A 12,801-nucleotide genomic window follows, 5' to 3' on the forward strand; every position below is an offset into this window, starting at 1 on the left:
AGAACCTCTCGGCCACCCCATCCGGCATATTTGTATACTGACCATTCGTTATTTTGACTAAATATGAACTACAATCTGATTCGCATATATATGACATGGGTTAGCGCCGGCACAAAGCAATGACTAAGGGTTGGATGCCGTTGAAGTCCCGTTACACTGATGGCAAGACAAATGTTCACAAATCACCTCTATTGCCTCAAAAAACAATTGCATCTTAAATATCGAAGAACCGACGTCCACACTGTCACAGCGCATTGAAATACAGCTGAGACGGCAGATGAATATTTGTGACTGACTGGACTTCGAACCTGGACCTCCTGCTTACTAGACGGACATGCTGATCACTGCATTATTATTTTTTTTAAAAAGTTTGAGAAGACTTTCAGCACCAGGTAGGCGGAGGCAAAGAGGTCAGGGGTCGAAGATCTGAGGCCTGGCCTCAATGCCTCCCCCATACCTGTCACTGAGCAGCTGCATTATTCCCATGTATTCCATGTTTGCACTCATATATACCTTTAAATTGTGGAACAAAACTGAAGTAGTAATTAAGGTAAAATAAATTACAGATTGCCGCCTCCACCTGCGTGCGTTCATTGTAGAACATAACTTTAACAGTGAAAAGGGTGACGGAAAAATACATAACAAACATTCATTCAGAAATATATTCACAATTTAAGTTATATTGCACTGGATGCGTATGAGGTCTGTAAGGAAGCCATATATTTTTCCACAAATGAAAAAAATTTCGGAGCCGGAGGGGTTTTGCCAAATTAGAACAGTTCTGATTTTAGAACCAACGTAAAAAAATATTCCAGGAATAAAAAAAAAGTGAAAGAATAGTATTCGGCTTCTAATAAAAAAAACTGTCCACCTCTTCGTAGCCCACATAAAGCAATAGATAAAAAAATTTGAAACCATTCCTTATATTTGTTATGCTTCTTCAGCGTAAAATGTTCTTGTGCAATATAAAACATGTACTCTTATAAGTTCTGTTTGTTACGACATAAAACACAAACTGTCATAAAACACAAACTGTCCCAGAAGCCACGAATAACTGTTATTCTTTGCAGATGGGTAACATTTCCAGTTGGGTTGTAAAGCTTCAGTTATCGGTATATGACTTTCTGTGGTTCTGTTGTTAGTGCTAATTTCTTCCTAGTCCAGTTCCAAATTCTAATTCTATTTTCACATAAGAAGATGTGCGCTACAGTTTCTACAAACCGACATTTGTCGCAGTATGGAGTTGGTCTCAATTTGATTTTCCATAATCGTTCCGCTGAGAGTATGGTTTCGTTTACAACGTCGCACCATACGTCACTGACTCTAGTTAGTAGAATTTTATTGTTGTTATTTTTCCAGATGTTCCTCCAGTTTTTTGTAGGTTAATTTACTGGAATTGGTTTGTGAAGATGATGTGAGGTAATATAATCATAGACGGTTCTAGTGTTGGTTTGTGCTGGTGGAAGTCTTATACAGCTCCAATCACCATAGTGCTTTCGGACGTAATCTAGGCTGGCATGCTACATTAACAGGAGCGTTCCTATCCCCAGGACCTAACGAGAGGAACAGAAGTTTTGTGATGCCTGTCTTAGTGGCATGTATTAGTTTAAAGGCACGTCTTTAATTTCAAGTCCTCCGTTTTGCCTCTGCAAAGTCGCCGTGTGGAGGGATACTTTGAAGATATTTTGTTTCCACACATACCAAGAGGCTACAGCTAATATTTGATGTGCAGTGACCTGCAGTATCGGTAAGACTGCTGCGACATGATATATTTTGCTAAGTATGTACGTATTTATAAAGTGAACTTCCTGCAGTCGGTCTAACAATCGCATGTCATGGTCCTTCAACAAGATTCCGATGACATTAAGTTTCCACTCCCAATTGTTCGTGGCCATGCGCTTGGGATTCGCCCTTAACCTCAAGCCGAGTTGGAGTCTCTCTTCAGTTACATCTAACCAGTGCGCACCTGTTGCATTATTGTAAGAACCGAGATGAAGGTTCATTTGGCTACAAGAATGCGTATGTTCCTCCAGGTGACACATTATCCAAACCTAACATTTCCCGGCAGGTGGATCATTAGATGTGGGCACTTTTCTTGGCCTTCAAGGTCCTCGGACCTTATCTCTTTGGATTTTTGCCTGCAGGGATGGTTAAAGGCGAAGTCTACAAATAAAAAGTAAACCCAAGAGCCGATTTGATCGTTTGGGTTATGAATAGTGCAGCCCTCATAAAAGAACACAAAGACGACCTCAGTAAGGCTACACGTGGTGTTATCAAGAGAAGTCAAATGTGCATTGAAGTTGGTTGGTGAATTTTTGAAAATCAACTTTGAATGTCCTCATTTGCCTTTGCTTTGAGTTTGTTAGCGTTACGTACTATCAGCTGTATCTCTGTACTCAATAAAAAGTGGACGCATTTATGTGGAATTTCTTTCGTCTGTACTACCACCTGCTAAAATATGTACTATTCCTCCTGAAACACCCTGTATATGGATATATGTGTGGTGTCTGTTCTTTCGGACATGTCAAAGAAAATGCTTCATGGCATTCTCCAACGACCTTCGATCTCGTTGCAGGGGCTGATAGAGATTTCAGAGCTGCTTGGCTGTCTGAATAAAAGTAGATGCTACGATTTTTGTAGGTTCTTCTCTAATTTTCCTCCGTGCACACGCTGACAGAAAAAAAACGTGTAATACTGTGGCCATCTTCCCTAAAGAGATTCTAGGCAGTACACCAGACCTGGTACTTTAATCTGTTTTTGACCTGTCAGTAAACCACTATATTATGTCTCCTGCACGGTGTTGTGGTTCGTTTTTCCACTGTTCCCTGCTTCCAACTGTTACATGACAAAGTATACTGAAACAGCTAGAAGTTATTGTGTGGTTAGTCGGCATTTCCCCAGCCATCGCCTTACTGGTTTGGGATTCCGTATATTCTAACTATATCCAGTTATTTCCAATTTTTAGCCTTTATGTCCCTGCCGCTGTATTTACTTCATTTCCTGTATCATTCACAAGTATTACGAAAATGTGGCAGTTCATAGATAAAATTATGTATTCACAACAACAAAAATATGTCGGCAGAAAACAAAAACGTGGCATTATGAATTTAGCAGTACCTCAAGGGTTACTAAAAGCAGCAAGACGAATTTTGCTAGAGCGTTGTCTTACAATTCCCTCAATGAATTAGTATCTGCCTGCTTGTAGCTCTGCTACAAAACAATTAAAAATCTAGCTTCCGGCGAGGCTCGAAAGGCGAACACAGGCAGCATGCACCTGACAGACAAGCATGTTACCTACGAGCTAGCGAATAGGCGCGGTGTTTTCCATTTCCTTACTGACTCGGTAAGCGCTATGGCAGATAAACCGCAACATAAGAGGCGACAGTAGTTGTATTTCCCATTTGTAACGACTTTCGTGGACTCAAAAGGACTAACTGATATCCTTATGTCACATCTCAAGCGAAAATCACTCAGTATTAAATTGAAATGACACGATAATATCAAGTGAATTTAGCAGGATAGTTCTGTGCCCTCAAGGAAGTAACTCGTCGGTCACAGAGTTGCCAAACATATTCTGCGCTGTGGCCAAGTTTCAGTTATACCGTTAGAAAGGATACCAGCTGATGCGTTCTGTGAGTGACCTCGGAAGTGACTGTAGCTTTGTTTCAAAGTTGCGGATGGCAAGGGCCGCAAGATCCTCATTATATGTCAATGAGTCTTATTCGCATTTCTGTAACTAGGTTTAGGGGCTAGAGTGCAATTACTTGTAATACATCGATGCACTGAATGCAAACAAAATGTCATAAATTAATAACTGTGGCAATTATTTGTGTTTTACGGACTTAATTGGACCAAAACCTTGAAAGCGTATTCACCAGATGCGATTCACAGTTTTGGAATTTCTGTAGTGGTTGAGTTGGCAATGTATATTTGCTGTGCAATATTGTTATTGAGATCACTGTAATTAGCACATCCACCAGAAGACAGGCATGGCCTGGCTTATTGTTGTCAGCTTTCCTGATGGATAGTCTGCCTTTGTTCGAAACGTGAAGACTTAGGGTGAATTCGAGCATTCCATATGACGAAAACTTGATGTTTCTATTCTTCCAGCTCTAACACTCAAATAACAGTTACAATAAGCGGCAGAAAAGCGCCTGTGAATCAACAGTTATTAATGCAATCATAATTAGTGGACAAATTCCATCTGTCATCTGATAAGTGTGAAAAACTACTTTTTTCATCTTCACAGCACCACAGTATGAACTCAAGTGTTTCATAGGATACCTATACTTAATTTCGTTGTGATCGTTTTCAATGACAGTACGGGAGGAGCAAAACCATCTGACCTGAAACATACTTTTCCAGCGAGATTTGAATCTTTGGCTGCAGTTGCAGTAGCACGTCCAGTGAGGTATCAAGAATGTTATCAATCGCTCATTGCTCATTTCCGAAAGAACAGACACTACGAATCGAAATAGACAGCCCTGTTAATCAATTAAAGATTGAAGGACAGATGTCCAGGCGGTCATGTGAATTAAAATAGAACAACGGCGTCAGATGAAAATTTGTGCCTGACCAGGTTCGAACCCGGATTCGTAGTGTCTTTTCTTTCGGACATTCCCGAAAGAACAGACACCACACATATATCCATATACAGGGAGTTATATGGCATTTTTTCTGCAATTTGTCTATACCACCACCTCCTACAATATTTACTATTCCTACTCAAACATCAAACCCACATGGGTCTCGACGGGTCATCGAAAATTTTCAGTGCTAAACGCACAGCATCGACCGAGCCCTAGCGAGAAAACAGTGTGGCCGCGAGCGAGTGGAATAATAGCGGAATAGCGCCTCTGAAGTTCCATTGGCATTACGTCTAGGACGGAGAGAATCCTACATAACAGTAATAGGTCACCCAGCGAATAGAAGAGTCCACGTATTGTCTCAGTTTTTGCAGTTTGATATTAATGCAGTTCCCAATAGTTTCACACTAACGGGTTCTTTTGGCTATCGGAACAATCGTATGGGAATTATAAAAGTGTAATTGCTAGAACACTCAACTACCTTAATAACACCTCATTCTGGATTCAATACGACTTGGAAAGCGACGTTAATATGATGTTTCCATCCATCTCCTGATGTTTTACTAAATGAAGTCTGAAGTGCACGCACAGTTGTGTTGCCTCCCGCATGGATTCTGTGAAGTGTTGTGGCAGATGGCAGTCATTGCTGAATACAGACATTTGCAAATATCCCCACTGCTTTAGGGGAAATCGTCTTTGTTGCATTTTTTCCATACTGTAATTAGCACAATAACTTAAGGCTTGTTCTGCTGAAGAACTTGATGCCCACAAGTCCTTAAATAAGAATCTCCTAGCGCGAGTGATGCATGAAAGGAGACAGACTGTTGGACAAAAGAATGGACAGCTCCCTGCGTTTTGCGTTTCCGATAGCGCCCACGATAAGAATCTGGTGTTATATTATGCTTCACAACCTTAAACTGTTTGTTTTTTTTACTTCATACTAAAATAAAAGTTATGATATGAGAAGAGGAAATGACTGATATGCTTCTCAGGAACTTTAGTTTTCGTGTTTTTTTTCTCACTTCATACTAAAACAAGAGCGTTGATATGAGAAGAGGAAATGAAATACACGCTTCCAAGACATAATATTTCCTTGTGTGTTACTACTGCATACATGAAAGCCCTGCAGTTAATTTTTGTATGTTGCATAAATTTTGATATCACCTCACATTCCTTTGTGAGAAGGTTCCTATTTTCTTGGGATTCAAATAGAGCGGACATTTCATCACTGGTTAATATTCTGATGACTAATGACATGATACCCGTTGCAATTGCTCCATGGCACCTGTGAGTAGAGTCTCACGTTGGTTACTATAAGAACACGCAGGCAGTGATTTCCGCTCACTGCAGTCAGAGCCAAGGTGATTTCTTTCTGTTTATGGCGAAGCGTCTGCTGCAGTGTCCACGCTCAGCCAACATAAACAAATCGTGGCGGCATTGGGCACTGCTAATCGCTGCACTTGTCGCGAGCCTCGACAACAAGAGCGCACTGTCTCTGCTAACGATACTATGGAGTTAATACATCTTACTTAACATGACGTAATATGCAGGTCGTGGGTTGGGTAAAAATTCAGTTTGTAACTTCCCATCACATTAAAATACTTTACAGTCATATTTGATGCAATATTTATTGTTGGTTGTCTCTCTAATGTTAATAGTATTGATTCAGATTGTGCGTGAACACGAAAACACACACACACACACACACACACACACACACACACACACACACACACACACACAGACAGACAGTCATTGATTCCAGTGAGGGTGACAATTACTGTGTGTTGAACAACACATGCACCAGTCAATTCCTCAGTTGGCGTCGAGTGGATGAGATTTTTCAATTACCTTGCATTGCGAGAATTGTAAGGAGGAGACTGAAAGTAAATAGACTTGTATCTAAAGTGCTGCGACAAAGCAAAGCTTGACCGACTATCAGATAATTGTCCACATGGGTTTTGTGGACGAGTATACTTTTAGTAACCAACCCACCACGATCATTACGTAACATTTCTCGAAGGCGTAGGGGCATTGATTTCATTAAGTCGTCGACACTGTAGCGTGATGGTTTACTTCCCACCATACGTTTTCTATATTCGTCCAAAGGTCGCTTGCATTTGTAGGTCCACATGCCAATGACCTTGCTACCTCTGCCCACATATTCTATGTCTGGTTGATGTTCGGTGATCGTGGAACAAACGACAACAGCTTTATCCTCTCTTGGGCCTGAAACCAATCTCGCACTGCTCTGCTATGATGGATGGGGCTCTGCTCCTGTAAATAAACTGTTATCTCGTTCGTCCATATATTTATATTTAAATAACATATTAGTAATAAGCACATTGTATTATTCTTTTCCACAGTGTTTAAGAATTCAGGCCCTGTCATAAATAAGTGATCTAGATTCAACCGTCTGATTAAGAATGTGGTTTACCCAGTCTATCAAATGATGAGAGCCGTATTCGGATATCCACATTAAGCGTGACTGGCCTACTCCGATTAGAACGATCTGGTATCAAAATGAAATTACAGAAATCAGATAAATCAAACGTCTGTATTGCAACAATGTTGCGCACATAAATTCCTATGATGGAGTAACAGGTAGCAACTGCCTAAGAAAAAGTGAGAAATATGTCTACTAGCAGCAATGTAACGTAATTATAAGCCATATTTATGTGATGGAAATACCGAATCGAACTATGCACATCTATTTCACTGGTGGGAAGACGCACCATATCGGATTTGCTGATGACATAATGACAATAATAATAATAATAATTAAAATCCCGTGGGGCCAATAGGGGAAACCCTCCCCCATAGGGATGGTACTGAGGAAATCAAATACTTGGGGTGAACCAAATACTAACACAATCCTCAACGACTACTCAATCCATTGAACTCAAATTCCACGCACGTCTGAGTGAAAACCACCGCTACTCTGGTCACCGTCTGTTAGCTCCTTGAGCTCGGCTGAAAATATTTACTTCCAAAGGCTTCAACACCCTCTGGTCCAGTCTGTTCCTGGTATCACCCAGGCCAAACCAATGAAACACAAGCAAACATGAACTGTGCAAACTGTCGACAGGCGGCAGTTGGAATTTCGGATTCTGGGGAGGCCAGGTTATCACGGCAGAGAATATTGAACATCACTTGTAAATTTCCCTACAAGCAGAAAATATGCATTTAAAAGCTACACCCCGCGCGAGATTAGCCGAGCGGTATGAGGCGCAGCAGTCATGGACTGTTCGGCTGGTCCTGGCGGAGGTTCGAGTCCTCCCTCGGGCGTGTGTGTCTGTGTCTGTGTGTGTGTGTGTGTGTGTGTGTGTGTGTGTGTGTGTGTGTGAGTGTGGGTGTGCGCGTGTGTGTTTGTCCTTAGGATAATTTAGGTTAAGTAGTGTGAAAGCTTAGGGACTGATGACCTTAGCAGTTAAGTCTCATAAGATTTCACACACATAAGGACTTTTTTTTTGTAACAAAACATCGATACATTGATGCAAATACAAAAACTAAATCATTTCGCATAGTAAATCGACCGACAAAAAAATTCGCATCATTGCTCTTCAAGAACCAGGACTAACTGACAATGAAACCTTGCAATACGGAAACCATTGCATCTTCGAGAGCAAAATGCAACAAAAGGTAGCGAAAGGCGTACCAATCTTCGGCATGGCATTTCTCGAACACAGATCTATCATCAGTTCTGTCAAAGAAATCACACCCATCAACAATCGACTTATGAACACACTCAAAAATACTATGAGCAAAATTCACCAAGATGACGTGAAAATACCAAAGGGAGACTTCAACTCTCTATTTGGGACAGAAAAAACCTGTAGAAAAATCATTGGTACAAATTCAACACACCGAAACACTTAGAGCAACAGCACACGCCTGACTGATATTTGCCAACAATTCAACCACAAAAGGATGTCTTCCCACTTTAGGAAAATACCATTTCTCAGGTAACATGCTTGGCTACCAGGTGCAAGCTGCTTTCGTTCGCCTTTCTAGACTCGCTGAAAGCCAGATTTTTTATTCTTTTGTCGTAGATCTACAAGCAGGCAGATACAAACTCAATAAGGGAATCGTAAGACAGCGCTCGAGCAAAATACGTCTTGGTACTTTCAGTAGCCCTTAGTGTCAGAGTGAAAACCTTACGGTACTGCCAATTTCATAATGCCACTTTTGTTTTGTGCCGAAATATTTTTGGTTGTTGTGAATACATAATTTTATCTATGAAATGCCACATTTTCATAATACTTGCGAATGATACAGGAAATGAAGTAAATACAGATCTTTTCGAAGTCAAAAGTCGGTAATATTCTACTAATTCATGTTAAAATAGGCTCAATTGTCTTACAGACACATAATGCTTTATTAAGATAGATTGCCGCCGTGATGTTTCTGTAGTAAGCTGAATTTAATTTGTATTAGTACAGTGAATGTTTTAATTGCATTTTCCATTAGTTTACTAATCGCAACATTAATCATCAAAGAGAAATTAATCAGCAGCTGAATTTTCTTTCACGATATCTGCAACAATCTGACTATGCTTAAGTTGTTTGCAAATTCTACGCCTGTAGAAACCCACTGGTTCCAACGATGTCATTAAATCAGGGTAGTTTTAAGAGTATTTTTGTCTAGAAATGAATTGCCCTTAACCTTTGATCAATCAAGAGCAGGAAAGGTAAAATTTTACGAATATATGACGAGAGGGACAAGTGCTTGAGGGAGGACTTCCCCATCAGTTCAAGTGCCTGAGAAACGACTTTCCTATCAATCTCCTGGATAGTTTTGTTTCTCAAATCAACAGAGTGCGTTATCATGCAGTAGCATAGGTGATGTAGTTTTGTTGCTCGATTTTCTTACACTGTGACCGAAAGGTGTCACAGTTGTTGACAACAAATTCCAGCTTTGTTGCACACACCCCTTGGGGCAGAATTCGTAGCCCAAAACTCACTTTTGGGGCTATCAGATGTAAAATATTATGTTCACACTACTCTTTACTCTAGTCTACGTCTTTTGGTGGGGCCCAGCCTTTCATTTCTTCTTAGGAAGTTAACAATAATGGCATCATAACACGTCACCAGTAACAGTACTGCATAGGAATGCTCAATGAGCGACCTGATGACGTTCAATAATAGTCACTCCGTTGATTTCTGTTGTTTCGAATTGGAGCATGCACTACTCCTAAATCAGACTTCTGACCTTGTTGAATGCAAATGTCGCATGATGGTAAAATGGTAATCCGTCACATATATCAGTATTCGAGACTTCCTTAATGTGGAAAATTGTTCATGCCAGAACGATCTTTGTTGAAACAAGAATAACTTTTTCTGGCGTATTTTTCCCAAAAGCACTCGCTCCACGCACAGTTCAAATCTTTCTAGTTGCCTCCTATACATTCACCCCTCTGTTATACCAAAGTAAACGTTGTGTTGCAGATGTTACACCTTTTTCCACTTGCGACAAATTTTACAATGCTTAACTGTAGTTCACGATTTTCAAGTATGCAAAATCCAATGCTTAACTGCAAGATGATAACTAGAACTTCAAATTCGAAAATGGCATTGATACATACACTGACAGCGTGGCGCCGCCTTCACATGGGCGGCGCCGGATTTCAGGCGGCGGGTGGCGTCTGGCCGGTGGCCGGTAGCCGCTGCAGCGCGAGGAAACGCTCGAGCATAAGCTGTTCTGATCGCGACACAGCCAGGAGCTGTTCTGCGGAATTGTTTCTGGAATACTTGTTATTGCGAGTGGGTAGAATGTTAAGCGAATTGTCTTCGATGTTCAACCAGACTCATAACTTTAGACGGAAATGTGGGAGAAAAAAAAACCACAGTTGGACGCGAACATGCGACTCTAAGTTTAGAATGCACGACGATTACCGCGAGACCATGGGCTCACTCCATCCATGCCAACTCGGAAGTAGACAACACTTCCTCCTAACACTTCCGCATCTTACAGTGTTGCCAGATTGTGCCGATGGCTGGACTTAAGAGTTGTCAGGGGCGGTCAGTTTTATTGGCCACCTTAAGTGAACGACTCGGACTTAGTCTCTGTGGCGGCCGGCCAGTGGTCAGTTTTTATGTCTAAGACTGTACATTCTCGCACATAGTTCAACCTGTTATTACTGTCAGTTGTTCATTTCCATTCTGGTAGTCTGAATCTATGGATTTTGCTAGTAATTATAACAACGCTGCTCATTTGCAAACCCAATCAAGCACATAATCAGACAGCGATTGGTATTCATCCGTTCGGCTTTACTCCGCTCAGCTCGTATAGCCCCGTCCCCTTTTGTCTGCAGAAAGTTTATTTCTAGATGCGATGAGGATTTTCCTGACAGAGACATCATGTACACTATGCACACATTCAAATATCAACTTATGATTAATTCAGAAATTAACTTAAAATGTGTTCAAAACCCAACAGGGAAGCGTTTCAAAATCATATGAATAATCAATAGACAAACGTGCGCTGGGCACTAGGCGCTTTGTGAAACAAGTCTTTTTCCTCAAGAATATGAATTTGGCGCCCCCTTTTCCTGGTAGCATCTAGCTGCTTGCTGTGACTGCTCGCACAGGCAACAGCCACATTTCTGTAGCCAGAAGTGGCAGAATCTACTTCTCAAACGCGACTCAACTGAGCACGCGCATGAGCCTGCTCGTAAATGCTAAAACAAATCTAAAGTAAATAGTTGTGACTTCACGCTCCTCGGAGGCAATTTGTTGTTGTGATGCATTGCATAGTTTCCCTAAAGCCTTTGACAGCTTTTGCTGTTGGCACACGCTTGCATGAGCACTGTGTGTCATTTTTGTATATGGCACATTTCTCTTGCAATTTAAGTCTTTTCATTCTTTTTCTCTCGTTTATGTTTTACCGTTTAAGTATTATTCTGCATTAGCGGTAATCAGTCATATCCTTTGTTAGGATATCAGTTCTTACCAGTCAAAATAAAAAAAAAATTAACTGAAAACTAAAACAATGAATAATTCCTGGAATTCTAAAAAATTCCTGGGTTTTTCCAGGTTTTCTCACGGATGAAAAAATTCCCAGGTTATTCCTGGTTGTCCTGGGTTGTATACACCCTATTATTGTGCACGGTCTCCTTCAAAGTATTCTCCTCCACAATCAATACACTGCTCCCAACACAGTTTACACTTCTTGAAGCAGTCTTGGTACATCTCTTGCTGGATAGTGTGAAGCGCTGTCTGGGAATTTTCTTTTATCTCGTCTATTGTTACAAATCTTTGTCCTTTCAATGGGGTTTTCAACTTCAGTAATAAGAAAAGATTTCACAGGTGCCAGGTCTGCAGAGTGAGGAGGATGAGGCAGAACCGTGATTTCGTGTTTTGTGCCACAGTCACACACCAATAGGGATGAGTGTGCAGGTATGCTATTACGATGCACAAGAGCCATAAATTGTCTCACCACATTTCAGGCCATTTCCTTCTCACAATTATTTGCAGGCATTGCAACATGTCCCAATAGTACCATCGATTAACAGTTTGTCCCTGGGGCATGAATTCATGATGAACTAATCCTTAAATGTCAAAGCAAACTATCAGCATGGCTTTGACATTTGACCTGACTGATGAGCTTTTTTTGGTCTTGGAGAACCTTCCTTGACCCACTGTGAAGACTGAAAGGGAGGAATGTGTGGGTGCATTATCGTGATGCAAGAGCCACGAATTGTCTCGCCACATTTCACATTTACTAGCAGGCATTGCAGCATGTCCCACACTGCTATCGATTAACAGCTTGTCCCTGTGGCACGAATTCATGACAAACTAATCCTTCAAAGTCACAGAAAACTATCAGCATGGCTTTGACATTTGAGCTAACCCGATGACCTTTTCTTGGTCTTGGAGAACCTTTCCTGAGCCATAGTGAAGATTGAACCTTGGTCTCAGTATCATAACTGTAGACCCACATCTCATCACCAGTTATGATTCTCTTAAGGAACATCTAGTTGTCATCTGCACGGGAAGCTCTTCACAGATTGTGAGGCGAATGTCTTTCTTATCTCGACTATGAGCCGTGGGACGAACCTGGCGTCAACATGATGCATTCCAAGATGCTGTCTCAGGATTTCATGATATGATCCAACAGAGATGTTACATTCTGCTCCTCTAACTCTGCCATCTTGAAATTCACAAATTGTGCAACACAACATTCTATTCAATACAGTACTGAACAATAACTAAAA

The 12,801-nt window shown here is 41.0% G+C and overlaps 1 protein-coding gene across 3 annotated transcripts in view; it reads right to left on the reverse strand.

Moving 5' to 3' along the window:
• Window positions 1–12,801, reverse strand: part of LOC124555190 (phosphatidylinositol 5-phosphate 4-kinase type-2 alpha) — a 107,416-nt gene that overhangs the window by 16,880 nt on the left and 77,735 nt on the right. The window lies entirely within an intron of this gene.

Source organism: Schistocerca americana, chromosome X (assembly GCF_021461395.2).
Source record: "Schistocerca americana isolate TAMUIC-IGC-003095 chromosome X, iqSchAmer2.1, whole genome shotgun sequence".
NCBI classification, from domain to species: domain Eukaryota; kingdom Metazoa; phylum Arthropoda; class Insecta; order Orthoptera; family Acrididae; genus Schistocerca; species Schistocerca americana.